General features: G+C 35.8%; 1 pseudogene; it reads right to left on the reverse strand.

Moving 5' to 3' along the window:
• LOC141401837 (bumetanide-sensitive sodium-(potassium)-chloride cotransporter-like) overlaps positions 1–14536 on the reverse strand; it is a 155515-nt pseudogene that overhangs the window by 24427 nt on the left and 116552 nt on the right.

Consider the following 14536-nt stretch of genomic DNA (forward strand, 5'->3'; position numbering starts at 1 on the left):
TATGCTCCAATCTATTAAAAAAGTCAAATATCAATAAATGAACCATACGAAATGATAAATAAAGTTGTTATTTGAGCTTGAGGTCATAAGTTTATTTTTATTTTTTCATCATTCCAATATTTCGTAATTATAAAATTTCATATTCAGGGAAGATGAAAAAAATAAAAATAAACTTACGACCTCAAGTTCAATTTTTTTTTAAATTTAATTTTTTTTTTTTTAAATTTTATTTCATTTTTTTTTCAATTAATTTAAAATTTTGGGCGTATGAAAGACAAACATATGGATTTGGATTAAATCTCAACAGTTTTTCGGGGGAGATACCTAAAGGAAAGGGCCATTTAGGATAGATATCGATAGATATCGCGCCCACCTGTCATTTCAGTTGGTTACCATATAATTTAGCCCTTTGGACTATTATATCAGGAAACATGAACTTGCCTACGAAAAACATAATATCGCTGTAAACAGGGCCACTTGGAGTGGATCATCCAACAAACCCTTACCCGCACAAAAATTTAGGGCCCAAAAATGGATCAAAACGGAAGTATGGACTATCCCCTGATAAAACTAGTATCTTCGTGATGGAGGCAGCGAATACAATAAAAATCAAAGTTATTGGAGAGCTGGTCCTAAACTGAACTTTTCCGAAAGTTTGTGTAAGAGGTACCCGAAGGAGAGGACCAATAGTGTCGATATTGGAACCTCATCTATATTTGGTAGAAATTTCACGATATGCAAAGTATGGATCAAATCGGCTACTCCCTTCAAGAGTTATCGATTTTTTGTGTGGGAGTTACCCGAAGAAGTGGACCGATATGACCCATCTTCCAATTTAAACTGCATGGCTAAATCAATCTCAAACTACCCGCAACGGATTTCGTCCAAACATACTTGGGGTCTAACCCGTTATTTTGATGAGCCACATTTTGCCCGTATGAAAGTGTATATACACCCGTTAGCATAAAAACACATTTAGTTGCCCATGTAATTTCAATAAATTTAAAAAAGTGTTAAACGAACGGATGCAAAATTATGTAGGAACTGAAAGAAGACACTCTCAGGCATCATTCTGGAACATTATTCCATACTATTCCCTAAAAGTTCTAGTACAGTAAATTTGGAACTTTTTACCTGAGGAAAAATAAAATAGTTGATTTCGTGTAAACGCTACTCTAATTTACTGAAACGGTACTAAAGACAACAATCCTACCTACCTAACAAAAGAACAACGAACAAAATGTCTGTTATAGTTTCCGAGAAATAGCTATTTGTTTCGCAAAAATAATGTATTTTCCAAAATTGGAAAAATATGTCGTCTTTAATAGCATACCACGCCCACACCTTCCAATATTTTGACCTAATTTGTTTGGTTTCCTTAATTTCAATATGTTCATTATTGAAGCACATATGGCAATTGACAATCGGTGACGACCAACAATTGGGATTTGGCCAGGAAAATCGATTTCTGAACCACCGTGCGGCGTGTATTGCGACGACAGTTATAGAGAAGTGGAATACTCAGGAAATGTCGCTTACATTACACTGAGGGGCCTGGGAATCGAACCGCAAACCTTATGAGTGCAAGGCGGTTGTACTAACCATTGCACCATGGTGGCATCCAATACTGGACAATAAAGGTGGCCTTTAGAACAATTTCGTGAAAATTCACCTTTGGCCCCATACAAATTACTATGCTCAAACTTTGGAAATCTTCAAATCTAAAAAAAACTAAACACTTAGGGAAGTGCCGCATAAGAAATTCCTATGTCTACAAGTTTTGTTATATAAGTTTCTTGACACTTGGGGACCCTAAATGTCAATATAGATAATTCGTTCTGAATATATAGCTGAAAACGTCAAAATACCAAAAACGGTAGGTAGCGTTATATGGGGCTATACCAAAACGTGAACCGATATAGCCCGTCATCGAACTAGACTTGCCAGCAAACAAAAGACGCATCTTCCCAAAATTTGAGTGTCCTATCTCCATTTTGATTACCACAAAAAAAAAAGGAAAAAGGCAGCGTCTGATCGAGATTCGGCGGCAGCAAGCAGCGTCTGTACTCCAGTGGAGCGGCTGAAATATAGAAGGAAACTATAAACCCATCAGAAGGCAAGGGGAAACCACTGATGTATAATCCCTTGAAAATCGTACAAGCATATATGGGAGGAATATATTACCAATCTTTTTACTGATAGCGAACGATCATCTTATGAGGATGATTCGGAAATTCCAAGAAGAGGGACGCCTATAACGCAGAGCGAAGTAGAACGCGCTATAAAATCATTGAAAGATAGAAAGGCTACAGGACCGGACGAAATCCCATCAGGATTACTGAAACTTATTGATTCCAGCAATATACACCTACTAGTCAACCTTTTTAATTACATATACAACACTGGAAACTATCCACAAGAATGGCTAAAATCAACCTTCATCGCAATACCCAAGAAAAATAATGCAAAACAATGCAGTGACTTCAGACTCATTAGCTTAATGAGTCATGCCTTGAAGATATTTCTAAAGATTATTCATAGTAGAATATACAAAATATGTGAAGCACACATGGGAAATACCCAATTTGGGTTTAAAGAAGGAATGGGTACAAGAGAAGCACTATACTGCATCCAAATTATAACACAAAAATGTAGGGATGCCCAGAAGGATGTATTCATGTGTTTTATTGACTACGAAAAAGCTTTCGATACCGTCAAACACGATAAATTAATGGAAATATTACATGATATAGGAATGCAAGACAATGAACTTATGTGCATGGAATCAGTCGCCAAGAATTGAAGTAAGTGGAGAACCAACAAAAGAAATTGGCATCTCAAGGGGTGTTAGGCAGGGCTGTCTTCTATCTCCCTTATTGTTTAATGTATATTCAGAGAAAAATATTCCAAGAAACGCTAGAAGGAGAAAACGTCGGAATAAAAATTCATGGGAAAATAATTAATAACATAAAGTATGCGGACGATGCCACGTTACTGGCTGGAAGTATATCCGGTCTCCAGAAACTTGTGGAGAAACTTGCACGTGTAAGTAAGAAATATGGCCTTAAAATAAACAGGAAGAAGACGAAATATATGGTCATAAGCAGAAAAAATCCCCATGCAGATGTGACCTTAAAAGTTCAAGGTACAGAAATTGAAAGAGTGCGATCTTTTAAATATCTAGGGATACTAATAAACGACCAATGGGATCCCTCGAAAGAGATTAAAAGTCGTATAGAGATGGCGCGAGATGCTTTTTGTAAATACAACAAACTTATGAAAAGCCATGACATAAACGTAACAACGAAAGTACGTTTTATAAAATGCTATATTTGGTCGGTGCTGCTATATGGAACAGAAGTTTGGATGCTCAAATCCTCTGATGAAAGAAAATTGGAAGCCTTCGAAATGTGGATTTACCGGCGAGTACTGAAAATACCATGGACTGCGAAAATTTCTAATGACGAAGTACTAAGAAGGATGAATGTAAGCCGGCAGTTAATAACAACAATAAAAAGTCGCAAAATAGCATATCTTGGACACGTATTAAGGAACAATAAATACAACATTTTACAAGCAATTTTAAAAGGAAAAATTGATGAAAGGCGTGCTAGAGGAAGAAAAGAAACATCTTGGCTCAAAAACATCATGGACTGGACAGGTTATACCGACGAAACTGATCTGCTGAATGCTGCAAGACACAGAGAGCTGACAACCACTATACTATAACATAAATATAATGCGAAAAATATTAAAAAACAAAATGAATTGTACGATCACTTATATCCGGATAACGGATGAGTAAATAAAGAAGAAGATTACCACAGACGGGCGAACGGCGGGCGGAAGGACATGCATAGATCGACTCAGAATGTTACCCTGATCAGAATATAAATGATAATTTCAATGCGTTACAAACGGAAAAACAAACATAATATACACTCCAAACCATGGTGCAGGGTATAACAATATGACTGTTATCCTAAAACCCAATTAAGCCTGGCACCTTAAACCAGTGTTTAGGATAAATTTGAGTTGAGTACAGTTGGAATTTATCCGAGTGAAACGTTTTTTAGCATGCTTTTTTCTTCAAACATAGGTAGACATATCAAGGCTTTTGCTATTTTATTCTGCCAGTGTTTCTCATTCCGGCACTTATCACCGCTTATCATTTACATGCCATTTACTTAGCTTTACTCAAGAGCAGTGCACCATTCGAATTCGAAAAATTCCTACAACATGTGGTAGGACTACTTTGCTTTTCGTTTAGACCAGTGAGATGGCGCCATACCAACCAATACTCAAACTCAAGAAATTCGACAGTTGAAATTGAACTTCTTATCACGAACAACGTTGGCAATGTTGTGCACAACTACATGGCAAAACTTAATCGTCTGCCAGACTTTTCTCATACCTAATGGGTTGTCTGTTGTATTCATATTCCTGGAAAGGAGTTATACTGACTGTATATTTCCGTAAACTATTATTCTTGCAAACATTTCTTCCAAACTCACTTTGAAATGGTTTTACATGTCAGTGGGTTGAAAATGTGAGCCACAAATCACTGGCAGAAATTTGGCAATGTTGACTTAATGTGAGTGGTTTATTCAATACTCTAAAAGTGTTGACTGCACCCAGCAAACCAAAATCGAAAAAGACATGAGACTTCGGATGCGAATTAGGTTCGAACTCTGATCGAAAGTCATATGGCGAGGTTGTTCTCTGACCGAAAGTCGAATGAAAATCGGATGTTTTTGCCGACATTCGGACCGAATTATTATTATTATTATTATTATTATATTATTATTATTAATATTATTATTATTATTATTATGGTTATTATTAGTATTATTATTATTATTATTATTATTATTATTATTATGGTTATTATTATTATTACTATTATTATTATTATTATTATTATTATTATTATTATTATTATTATTATTATTATTATTATTATTATTATTATTATTATGGTTATTATTATTATTATTATTACTATTACTATTATTATTCTCAGCATATGCTGGAATTTACGCACCGGGTGTATGACTAAAAGTTGCACTCAGTTGGGATACTTTGTATCCTTTATTCATCCAATCGTTTCTCTAATTATCGATGTTGATTTTATGATGATTGATTTCTGCATCTCTGTTAGGACTTTGTTTTGTAGGTTTAATTCCTTCATACTCTTCGTAGTTTCCTTGGATATGGTTCCAAGGGAGCTTATCACTATTGGTAGGATCTTAATTTCGTGTAAATTGTGTGGGACTGCGAAATCTATAATTTTGGCTGTATTTGATGTTTTGTCTATTATTATCATGTCCGGTCTGTTGGGTATTGTGATATCGGGTGGATTATTGACCAGGATAGATCTCTCCCAATATATTGTGTATCCGTCTGTATTTATTACTGATTTTGGGTGGTATTTGTAGTAATACGTGGTGGTTTCGTGGATTTGTAAAGATTTTATTATGTTAAGGTGTACTATTTTTCCCATGTTATTGTGTCTTGTTGTATATTGGCTATGTAGTAATGATTTGCAGCTGTTAAGTAAATGTGCGGTCGTTTCTGTGACTTCTCCACATCTTCTACATTTGTCATCTGTGATGTTGCTGTCGTGCATAATGTATTTCCTGTAATTTTTTGTTGGTATTACACCGTATTGTATCGCCAGCATGAATCCCTCCGTTTCTGAGAATATATTGCTGTATTTTAGCCAGTTCACTGTATTTTCTATATCTATGTGCGATTGGTATACTTGGTTGGGGTATTTCCAGTGGAGCGGTTTAGTTTTCTATTGGTGGTTGTATATATGTTTGGTTTGTATTGGTATTATTTTTCAGGTTTAGTGGTGTGAGGTTGTCGTGGGCGCTTACGATGGCGTTATAGAGAGTTGATGTTGTGGCTTTCGTGTTGAAATATTTTGTTAAATTTAGGATTTGCCTATTGTGTAGGGTTTGAATATGTAAAACTCACCTTCCTCACCTTGTCAGCCTTTCAGTACAAGCTTTGGGATGGTGGTGGTTGAATTTTGTGAGTGTTTTTCTGGCTGTTCTGTCTAGATCAGCTAGGTCCGTGGGGGTCCAGGCTATTGTGCCAAATGTGTATGTTAATAGTCGTATTGCATTCGTGTTGATGGCTTTGAGTAGATTTCTGCCATTTAATTTGGTTTTGCAGATTGTGTATAACCTGTTGGTGAATTCCTTCTTTATTGCCTCCTTGTGGGCGATGTGATCGATTGTGATATTTTGTTTAATACCCAGATATTTGTAGTGCTCATCTCTAAGAAGTGGTGTAATTTGTTCACCATCGGACGTATTAAAAGTTTCTCCGGCGTTGTACTTACCTTTTGTTATATTTTGGGTCCTGCATTTATCGATTCCGAATGGCATCTTTATATCTTTGGAGAACGTTTCTAATATTTGGAGTAGATGATTAAGATTGGCCTTAGTACTTGCGTATATCTTGAGATCATCCATGTAGAAACAGTGTGATACTCTGTACTGTAACGATCCACCCTTATGGCTCCATCTCCTCCAGAGTTTGCTTCCTTCTGGCCCCGGCCGTGCTCAGTCTGGGACAGTTCTTTTCCTTCGGGGACGGAATCGGAGTAAAGTTTAAGGTAGCTGTTTGTTTATGTGTTTGTATGACCATATGTTGGTGTGTGTGTATTTGTATGCGAGTCTGTTGGTATTTGTTTGTGGAAAATGGTGTTAATCGAATGTGAGCAACATAAGATGTATGTGTGTTGCTACTCGTTCGTTACCCACCCTTCCTGCTGACAAGTCGTTTTATGTCAGCCCTAATATACCTTTTAACAGATCACCCTCCCCCTTCGTGACATAACCAAAGCGTTTAGTGATTCATATTTGTAATTGCAATGCATATATTTAACATCTTGGATAGATTATGAATAACATAAGTTTAATTAGAATAATTCGTGACTACCAAAAAGTATCTTAATTGTATGTATTGTAAAGAGTAAATATCATAGACAGTTTTAATATTGTTATAAGATTAAACAACACTAAATTGATATATTTAATGAGATGAAATTGATTAATGAGATGAAAATGATTAGAAATTTTAATGATAAGAATTTACAAAAAAAATTACTTATGTTTTGAAGGATCGCAAACTTCTATGAAATGAATTATATTACTATTGGACTTACCCAATTACTCCAACGCAGTCTCCAGGCCTGTTGACGGTGGAATATGATGCCTCTTTTTCTAAAATCTTAATTTCATTTCATAAGAATGCTGCGATTACTTAAGATGTTTGAGTAATGTGTGTGCTTCTAGTAAATGAAAATAGTAACAAATGTTGGTGATGCAGGAGATCCTTTTAAATATGTATATTGCGATGGAAACGTTGTAAATAGAATATTGAGGAAATTGCAGCTTATTCCAAATATTCAGACATTGCAAAAGATAACTTAAATTTCTTGTAATTTTCACCAGAAAAAGAAACAATTTGGATTTTGTGACGTCTTGAAAACATTCACTAATATTGAAAATTTGGTCATCCTTCGAGGATATTTCGGACTATGAATTAGTTTCCTTTTCTAATTTTCAGCCTTCCGTTTTGAAGATAAAAATCGGTGTAATAATGTGTCGTCAGTTTGGCCATAAATAATTTGTTTCACAGACCAATAGGATCTAAATTCAAAAATAGTTTTTTTATCCTCCAGTTTCTCCTTCCTTAAAAGGATATTGTTCCACAGGATATATATATTTGCTCAGACTTTTCAAATAATGAATTGTCATTTTAAAATATCAAGTTCTTTTCTCTTCGATGTCTATTTATTAATTGAACATTTTCTTTTTTTATTTATTTTCAAGTTGACAAGTTTTTCGTTTTGCCTACTGCTCCATCAAAACTTGCTATGCTCCCAATAAATATATTTTCTAGGGTACAAATAAATAACTAATTATATGCTGAACTTTGTGAGTTGACCAAAGTCACAGTACGAATCGGATTGTCTAAGTTTATAGCCGTATTGGCTTTGTCTTAGGAGTGAGGAAAGTGGGTTAAGTGCAATGCTGAATAGGAGTGGACTGAGGGAATCGCCTGATATATGCCTCTGGAGATTTCAATTTGGCCTGAAGTGATGTTCTCGTTTCCGATGCGGAAGTTGAGGGTGGTTCTCCAATGTTTCATTATGTGGCCTATGCAGTTTACTATTGTTGGGTTAATTTTATAGATCTGTAAAGTTTCGAGAAGCCAGGAGGGTGGGACCGAATCAAATGCTTTTTGGTAGTCTATAAATGCTACATATAGGTTTTTCCGGTTTCGAATGGCTTGTTTTGTTATTGTATTGTCTATGATTAGTTGGTTCTTGCATCCCTTGGTTCCCTGTCTGCATCCTTTTTGTTCTTCTGCTATAATGTTATGTAACTCGCAGTGGTTGGATATTTGCAGGCTGATGCAAGCCGTAAATATTTTGTATGCAGTATTTAGGCATGTGATGGGCCTGTATTGGGAGGGTGATACTGGGTTATCTGTTTCCGGTTTCAGATATGTTATACCTGAGCACATGCTTTGTGGTATGTTTTGTGGGTTTGTAATGAATTGGTTGAAAGTTTTGATGATGTGTGGATGTAATGTGGATAAGTATTTATAGTAGTAGTTGTGGATTTTATCAGGTCCAGGTTGTTTCCAGTTATGTAGTTTCTGTATAACTTTTTTGAATGAGGTCTCCGTGATGGCATGACTGTCCATTGATGTAATTTCGTCGTATATTGTAGGCATCCAGTTGACTGATGGGTTATGTTGTTCTTTATAACTCCAGATTGATTTCCAGAATTGTTCTATATGTGTTATATTGGTGTTGGATGGTGTGTTGGTGATTGGGGGAGTGCTTATTGAATTGTAGAATTGTTTATTTAAAACAACTTATTTTGTGTTGTTCTTTGATGGCTTTTCATGTAGGTTCTGAGTCTACTAGTGTATTTTATTAGTTTTTGTTTTATAGTGTCGCGAATTTGTTCTATTGAGGAATTTGGGGGTTCGTATTGTGTGTTCGTATTGATTTTATTGTTACATCTTCTACCAGTTTTTCTTGTAATGACATATAAAAATTATGAACGGAATTAGTAAAAAAATCATACTTTTGTTTTTTTCTTCCATTTAAATTTGCTTCAAGAGCACCGTGATACCAGAGAAAATAGCAAAAAATTACCTTCACAAGTCGAAAAAATTCCGACCGAAGTCGGTCAGACGCGTCAGAAAAAACTTCAGACTTTGACCTCTGACATTTGGTTTGCTGGGAACCCACCAGGGGTGGTAAATGCATGTGCTCTTGTATATTCGTTACTGTTTGTCTGGTAAATGGAAAAGCTATCGACAGTTCTAATGTTGAAACATTCCCAAAAAATCCAAATGGAATTCTGATATATTCCAATGTACAGAAGTTCTACAGTGTTTTTCTTTGCAATTTTTCCAATTTGCAAATATAATTCGTTTTTGTAGCCAGCACACGTTTTTTTTACGTTTACGTTTCCTTGGCAAAAGCTTTTATGTGGGTTTTTCCGGCATCGACGACTTTATAAAGATAGCAAAACTCAGTGTTGCATAAACATTCGATAATGCTAAGAAAGTATTAAATTATTGTGGCAACATAACTCAGTCTAAGAATACATAACACTGTGCTACACGAAAAATATTCTAGGGTTCTGATGCAAAAATTCTATTGTGTTTGGGTCCATGGATGAAAATACCTTTGGTTCCTTTGGGACACTTGGTTTTTTTGTTTTATAAGAGTAAATGTTGTAAAAAACGGGGTTTCTAAGATTTTAATTTTAAACGGGCATAATTTCTCTTTTTCACAACGAATTTCTATTGGACCGATAAAGCCAATATTCGAATTGGCCTTGCCCCAAAACAAGAGGCCCATTTTTTAGCTTCCTATCTCAATTTTTGTGTATGCTAGAGTAATTACCTAAGGCGGACGGAGGGACGAACTTGCATAAAAAACCAAAGGGTAACAAGTAAAAAGACGTTAAGTTCGGCCGGGCCGAACTTTTTATACCTTCCACCATAAAATAGTCTTAATTAAAATGGAATAATTAGGGTCCTTTCACAATTTTATGTGGAACAACTTTTCGATAAAACCCCGAAGGACAGATGCGCCGTAAGTCGAACTTCCGCGTTATGGAGTGATGAAGTTTTTGCAAGAGACACTATAAGCCATCATGAATAAGTATTATATCTTTGTTTGTTGTTTTTATAGAGCACTTAAGCAACAGTGAACAAAGATATTACGCTAATTCCTGATGGCCCACAGGGTCTCTAACAAAAATTTCATCACGCCATAACGCGGAAGTTCGACTCACGGCGGATCTGTCCTTCGGTGTTCATAATATACTCACCAAGGCCTTTCTTCCCCAAGAGAAATTGTCCGTGCCTCAGACATTCACCTCCATTTCTTTGCACAGTTTTATCTAATCTAATCTAAAAAAATGTGTTCAGCTAGGTGAAAGGTACCACCTACGGGTGGCGGAAAAGTTTTATATCTGCAGGGAACTTAAAGAGTCAAATTGAGGGTAGTTTCATGTAGACCCATGTTGACGAATTTTAGTGCAGAAATTTTGTGACCACTGAAAATTCCCGAAAATCGGGAGGTGCAGTTATATGGGGGGATATACCAAAAGATGGACCTATATTGACGATTATTTTTGAATGACAAAATTCTAGCTAAAATTCACAAAATACCGATCATTACAGCTAGTTCGGTTAAAAATTGCAGCTAAAATTCTCAAAATACCGAAAATCGGGAGATACCGTTATATGGGGGCTATACCAAAACATGGACCTATGTTGACGATGTTTCGTTGGGGATGTTTTAAGACCACTAAAATTCTCAAAATACCGAAAATCGGGAGGTACCGATATATGGGGGCTATACCAAAACATGTACCTATGTTGACGATGTTTCGTGAAGATGTTTCATGACCACTGAGAACCTCAAATGCCAAATTACAGCTAGTTCGGTTAACAATTGTAAGTAAAATGCTCAAAATACCGAAAATCGGGAGGTACGGTTATAAGGGGGCCATACCAAAACATTGACCTATGTTGACGATGTTTGGTGGAGATGTTTCATGACCACTGAGAACCTCAAGTGTCAAATTGCAGATAGTTCGGTTACAAATTGTGGCTAAAATTCTCAAAATACCGAAAATCGGGAAGTACCGTTATATGGGGGCTATACCAAAACATGGACCTATGTCGACTATGTTTGGTAGAGATATTTCATGACCACTGAGGACCTCAAATGGCAAATTAGAGTTATTTCGGTAGAAATTGAAGCTAAAATTCTCAAAATACCGAAAATCGGAAGGTACCGATATATGGGGGCTATACCAAAACATGGACCTATGTTGACGATGTTGCGTAGAGATGTTTCACGACCACTGAGAACCTCAAATGTCAAATTGCAGATAGTTCGGTTAAAAATTGTGGCTAAAATTCTCAAAATACCGAAAATCGGGAGGTACCGTAATATGGGGACTATACCAAAACATGGACCTATGCCCATATCCTTTGGGATATAAGTTTGCTGATCACCAGGAACCCTAAGTGCCAAATTATAGCTAATTCGGCCTGCAAATGTGGCGAAGAACGTCAAAATACCTCAAATCCGGAGGTACCGTTATATGGGGGCTAAGAGTAGACCGATATAGCCCATCTTCGAACTTTACCTGCCTATGGAAAAAAGACCCTCGGGTGCAAAATTTCAGCACTCTATCTCAATTATTACGGACGCTAGAGTGATTACAACAGACGGATAGACGGACAGACGGACGGACATGGCTAGATCGTCTTAGAATTTTATCCTGATCAAGAATATATATACTTTATAGGGTCGCAAATGATTAGTTCGATGTGTTACAAACGGAATGACAAACTTAATATACCCTCCATACTATGGTGGAGGGTATAAAAACACAAAAAATTGCATAACTTATCTACTTTTCAACCGATTTCCCTGGTTTTTTTGGTTTTCGAAAACTTACTTAATTACCTGTTTGGTGAAACTAAATAATTATATTGTTTGGTATCTTCTAAGCAGCCTGGGCACAAGGAAAATCATTTTCCCGTTTTTTGATGTGATTTTACGCACTCCAACCACTATAACTTAGCCATTTGTTAACCGATTTCAAAACTTAATGGCTTGTTCGAAATATATTATTTATCCCAGTATAAATTCGTTGTGAAAAATAGAAGTTATGCCCATTTAAAATCGAAAATCTTAGAAACCCCGTTTTCACTACATTTACCGTTATAAAACAAAAAACAAAGTGACCCAAGAGAACCAAAGGTATTTTCGTTATCCATGGACACCATCAGAACGCTTGAATATTTTTTAGTCAACTTTTGTAGCACAGTGTAACCTATGTCCCATTACGATATGTGTATTACATGGTTCTTCACATTTTTACATACTCAATCTCATGGCTAAAGAGGGGATATGACCAACAATGTTCTTCATCAAAATTATGGTTTCAGATCCCAAGTATGTCAAGACCAACTAATTTAAAAATATATAGGAGTAACGGAGTAACCGATATGGACCAATCTTTGTAATATTTCTTCCAAACTTGGATCAATGCTTGGTTCACATTTACGAAATCCACTTGATTTCAACTGTCAATTCCTTTGTGTATACGTCAAATGAAATCTCATCTGAAATCCATTGGATTTCATTTGACATTTAAGCAGTAGAATTGACAGTTGAAATCGAGTGGATTTCGTAAATGTAAGCTTACTATATATTCAAGAATTGACATATCGATCCACGGTTTGGCAAAGATCCAACATAATGATAACATCTTGTTTTACGTGTATTGATGTTTTCGCCATTGAATTGACTGTTATTTGACATTTTTCTCCAGTAGACCGAGAGATTAAAGCTGGTCTCATGAAAGTAATATTCTTCAGTAAGCATATTCCACTTCTTCTAGGAATAAGCCTTGACGTGACCGAAGAGTTTGTATTTTTCTCCAATACAACTCGTGGTGTAGGATATAAAAAAAGTCGGCCCAGCGGAAGTTATAGCCGTTCTTACTTGTCTCATAGCAACCCATATTAGCGTCCTACGTTTAATGTGCATTAATGACAGTTTGCCGGGTGACTCCACAGGGAGTTCAGTGTCCACTTGAGGTGAAAGATGGACTAAGATAAGTCCTGAGCCTAAGTCAACAGTCGTATCTACCTAAAAAAAAAAACAAGTAAAAAATTAGTGGTAACAGTTTTCGGGTAATTGCCATTTATTCTTCAGATATAGAAAACACTACGTAATTTCCGAAATTAACAAATACTCGTCTTTACACCACACATGCCACGCCTACATCTTCCAATGGTTTGACCTACTTTTTGGATTCTTCCGTTTCAATATGATAACTATCGAATTCCATTTAGAAATTAGAAATCGGTGATGACAACACATTGGGATTTTGGGCAGGAAAATTGAATTCTGAAACACCGTGCTTCGATCAGTTGAAATATGTAAGTGGCCATAAGAAATAGGTAATCGATTAAATCGATAATTTCGGTTTTAATTGTTCTATAAAATTAATGTTTTCTGACGCTCGATACGTATTTATTTATCGAGATGTAAACATTTCACTGGTATTGCGGTATTTATTAATTACTAAATGTGTTCATTTTATTAATGGGAAAGTAATTTGTTTAGACGTGAATATAACATTTGTACTAAAGTAATATAAGATTCAATTGACAACACCACAGATGGCACATCAATAACCAGCATACACAGGCTTGAACTCACGAAGATTTTTCTGGGTTTATACATACATTTTAAATGGTATTTAAGCATTCCTTGATGTGACAAATTGCCATAATAAATTGCCATGTAATTAAAAATAAATCAATATTCGTAATTGATTGGATTATTTTCAGACTCTTTGCAACATTCAAACATACATACATACGACGGCGGTTCGGAAACTTCTTAGCCTATCAATGAAAGAGAATAGTTAGTTTTTCAAAAATATTTTTATTTTTCAATATAATCTCCTGAAACTTCAATAAACTTAGTCCAACGCTTTTCTAGCAATTCTATCCCTTGATTAAAATAGTTTTCCTCAAGGTCTTCAAAATAGTGGTTTGCAACTGTTATTGCATCTTCATTTGAGGTAAAACGCTTGCCAGCAAGGAATTTTTTTAGATTTGGGAACAAGTAAAAGTCAGTGGGAGCTAAACCAGGAGAATAAGGTGGGTGGTCAAGCAACTCGTACTTTAGTTCGTTGATTTTAGCCATTGTAAAAACACTCTTGTGCGCTGGTGCGTTGTCTTGATGAAAAATTATTTTTTTGTGTTGTAAGCCAGGACGTTTTTCTCGAATTTGTACATTTAATTGATCCAAAAGGTTGCAATAGTACTCTGAATTTATTGTTTTACACTTTTGCAGATAGTCAATCAATAACATACCTTTGAAGTCCCAAAAAACCGTTGCCTTACCAGCTGATTGAATTGTTTTTGCCTTCTTTGAGGCACTTCCTCC

Source organism: Musca autumnalis, unplaced genomic scaffold (assembly GCF_047663935.1).
Source record: "Musca autumnalis isolate F117 unplaced genomic scaffold, ASM4766393v1 scaffold_4, whole genome shotgun sequence".
NCBI classification, from domain to species: domain Eukaryota; kingdom Metazoa; phylum Arthropoda; class Insecta; order Diptera; family Muscidae; genus Musca; species Musca autumnalis.